A 4,369-nucleotide genomic window follows, 5' to 3' on the forward strand; every position below is an offset into this window, starting at 1 on the left:
GCCATTGGCTTTGAATATTTAGGGAAGTTCTGTCTTCTGAAGCTCTCTCTTTCACACACACAACTCTAAGTGCTGTGGACTTACAAGAGGAGTGACACACACTGCCAACAACGTGTGTTCCTTTGACTTTTGTATATATAGACAAGGAGGGTCAAAATAGCTTCTGCAGGACTGGAGAGTACATAGATTTGTATGCAGAGCAACAGAGTTGCCATATCAACTTTCATAATGAGGGGCACCGCAAGCCAAACTCAGAAAATGATGTTAGGGACCTGAATGTGACACTTCTGCAATGTGTGGTGATACAAACCAGGACAGGCTCCCACAGAGAAACTGGGGTGAGAAACATGAGTCTCATGCTCTCCGCTGCATTATATCAAATTAGAACTTGGTAGGAATGACACGGGTGATGCTGTGGTCTAAACCACAGAGCCTAGGGCTTGCTGATCAGAAGGTCGGTGGTTCGAATCCCTGCAATGGGGTGAGCTCCCGTTGCTCGGTCCCAGCTCCTACCAACCTAGCAGTTCAAAAGTATGTCAAGTGCAAGTAGACAAATAGGTACCGCTCTGGCGGGAAGGTAAACGGCGTTTCCATGCACTGCTCTGGTTCATCAGAAGCGGCTTAGTCATGCTGGCCACATGACCTGGAAGCTGTCTGCAGACAAATGCTGGCTCCCTCGGCCTATAGAGTGAGATGAGCGCCACAACCCCAGAGTTGGCCGCAACTGGACCTAACGGTCAGGGGTACCTTTACCTTTAGGAATGACAAGAGACACTTTTGCCAAAGCAGTGCCCCTCACTGCTCAGCAGGGATTTGCTTATCCCTGGACCCTCATTTCAGAGCACCAAATAATCTCAGGTTTCCCCAATTCTTTCTTCGGTTTTGTCAGAGCATCCTTACAATGCTACCACTCTAAGGAAATGAAACAAAACATCAAACATCCTTTCTTACAGTCATGAGATTTTTTTAAAAAAATATTTAAATATAATAAACTGCATGTAACCTTTAATGGAGGTTTTATATAATGTGATAGTGGGAAGCATGGACAGAACGTGTCTTGGCCCTGGTCCGTACTTTTAAAATTATCCCACTGTCACTACTGGCCATGCAAAGCAAAGAACTAAGAGTCAGGATGAAGACCTTTCAGTCAAGCAGGCATAGTGGAAAGTACTTTCACTCAGGCATAGTCCCAGCCTGCCATAATCCTACAACATGAGGACTCCACAGAGGCAGAGTCCACTGGGACCTCTGACGGCTGGTCCATAGACACCCCAGTGGATCAAGGTAAGAGAACCTTGAAGAGAGAGATCTCCACAGCTGGGAACCCCATTACCTTGACCGCAGCAGGAGACTCTGGCCCTTTAACTACAGGAGACAGAACTTAGTGGGTGGGGCTTCCAGTCAATAACTACTATGTAGACCTGCTATAAAACTCAGCCAGTTGCTCTAGGCTCTTGCTACCACTTGGATGTGTTGCTTTAGCAGCTTCATCTATGATGCTGAACTCACAACTTGGGTGCTTTTGCCTGTACAGCCAGGAACTTCTGACCTCCGGTTTTGTGGACTATAACCCCTATTTGTGGTGGACATCCCTGCGGATCACAATACCTGGAACTTCATATAGCTCTTCAACATGGAGGAGAGGCCAATGGACTGCCTGGGTGGGTAAAGCTATCTTAAATATAGAGCCTAAAGGGACACCATAGCTCAGCAAGCCATTCAACCTGGAACCTCAACAGCATACCATCTGGGGGTGGGGTGTGCAATAACATAACTTTTCAATTTGTAGCCCTAACAATTCCCAGCACCCACATGGAGAGGCCCCCATGGGATAGCCCATGTGTAAGAAGGGTGCTCTGGCCTGATAGCTGATTGCAAGAGACTGTAGCCCTGCTTGGGAAGGGTTTTTCTTTCAAAAAAGAAAGGGAATCCAGAGAGTGGATGCTCTGCAAGATCAGGCGCTGACGTGAAACGACTCATACGTTCTTGCACAAGGCTATGGGAATGAGGTTACTTGCAGGGGAGAATGCTGAATGTATGAACCAAGACATGGAGAGCCTGCTTACCAGCAGCTGGCAAGACCCCAGCAGCACAGGATCCAAGGAAACTTGCAAAGAATTGAGATCCATCAATAGCCAGCCAAATCCCAAGTCTTGATGACTCCCAGAGCACTGTCCCACAATTGACAGTAATAATGTGAAAGAGGAAAATTCAGCAGGTGTAGTTTGCACAACAAGCTGTCATTCCCTCTTCCGTATGGTTATTAACAGCGCAAGAGCCCTGCCGTCTTTTGCAGCTGACCACAGTGGTTCAGAGTGTGAGTGCAGCATCCTCTTCTTCGGAAAGGCCTTTTCCTTTCAAATTCTATTTCTGATGGATTCAGGGACTCTGAGATTGTGTTAGGGGGTTTCAATAACTGAGGGGTCAGGGGCTGGGTCACAACAGTGCTGAGGGTAAGCATAAAAGCTCCTGGTGTCACATAACCCAAGCTGGAATTGCAGCAGTTACCAATGCAGAATCTGACAGCACTTGGTGTTTGGGAAGAAACACCTTGAATATGACCACCTTACTTGACTGCATCTTGCTGTCAGCAATTCCTCTACACTGCACCCTACACTGCACCCACCTGGCTGGGTTTCCCCAGCCACTCTGGGTGGCTTCCAACAAAACATTAAAAATACAATAAAACATCAAACATTAAAAACTTCCCTAAACAGGGCTGCCTTCAAATGTCTTCTAAATCAGATAGTTGTTTATTTCCTTGACATCTGAAGGGAGGGTGTTCCACAGGGAGGGCGCCACTACCGAGAAGGCCCTCTGCCTGGTTCCCTGTAACCTCACTTCTCGCAGTGAGGGAACCACCAGAAGGCTGAACAGTGGGGGGGAAAGATGCTCCTTCAGGTATACTGGGCCGAGGCCGTTTGGGGCTTTAACGGTCAGCACCAACACTTTGAATTGTGCTTAGACATGTACTGGGAGACAATGTAGGTCTTTCAGAACTGGTGTTATGTAGTCCCGACAGCCACTCCCAGTCACCAGTCTAGCTGCCGCATTCTGGATTAGTTGTAGTTTCCGGGTCACCTTCAAGGGTAGCCCCATGTAGAGCGCATTGCTGTAGTTCAAGCGGGAGATAACCAGAGCATGTACCACTCTGGCGAGACAGTCCACAGGCAGGTAGGGTCTCAGCCTGCGTACCAGATGGAGCTGGTAGACAGTTGCCCAGGACACAGAGTTGACCTGCACCTCCATGGATAGCTGTGAGTCCAAAATGACTCCCAGGCTGTGCACCTAGTCCTTCAGGGACACAGTTACCCCTTTCAAGACCAGGGAGTCCTCCACACCTGCCCGCCCCCTGTCCCCGCCCCCAAACAGTACTTCCATCTTGTCAGGATTCAACCCCAATCTGTCAGCCACCATCCATCCTCCAAACGCCTCCAGGCACTCACACAGGACCTTCACCATGGCTTTCACACTTGCAGCTCTTGCTTGGCATGCCTTGTGCTTCCAGTCCTTTGCTTCCCTGTGTTTCTCTTAGGGCGCCTCCAGACTGCTTAATATTTTGTGAGACATTTAGGTTGCAAAAAGTGAAGCAGTCTACCCTCTAGCACAACAAATCCATTTTGAAATTGAAATGGACTGTGGAAAGTGATGGGGAAACACTTTGAAAGGCACAAGATAAATGAATGATGAGCAGGGCAGGACATAAATGCTCATTGTTCTTGCATAACCCACCTCCATGCAAACAAATCAGAATGAATGCTCAATAAAGACCGGATATAAACTAACTTCTGTGTATGCTTTGTGCAAGCAAACCAGGATGAATGTTAAATAAATAGGTCATCCAGGGGGAGCCCTCTATTCCCGCAGTCCTGCTTTTCTCCAGATTTCCTGACACACATTCCTCTCAAGGAGTCAGGATTGCTTCATGCCTTCTTCCCTGCTCTGAGGCTTTCTAAATGGAGAGGCAACTTATAATTGTTAAAAGTAAATTTAGAAGGTAAATAATTTCCCCGTCTGCTGCAAGTACTCATACTTCTGTTGGTAAAAGTATGTGAACTGAAATGCAAAGTGTCTATTTTCTTCCTGCTTTGCACACTGGAGAGTTGAAACAAGTACACTGAGTCACCACCATGCCAACGGCAGCAGAAGTGACACGTGGCACGACATAGAGGGGCTGTGATCATATTGCTCGTCTGTGCTCCCCTCCGAGCCCCAGAACCTTTCCACGCCCATTCATCTCACAGAGCTGCCTGCCAAGTTCTGCAGAACTGCATGCCCCAACCGACCCATCTCTTATCAGCTTGCAGCCCATTGCCCATAAATGCGCGATTTCAAGCATGTAATCCATGTAGCTTTTTATGCAGGTAGC

Source organism: Podarcis tiliguerta (genome assembly GCF_965153285.1).
Source record: "Podarcis tiliguerta genome assembly, chromosome: 5".
Taxonomy (NCBI): domain Eukaryota; kingdom Metazoa; phylum Chordata; class Lepidosauria; order Squamata; family Lacertidae; genus Podarcis; species Podarcis tiliguerta.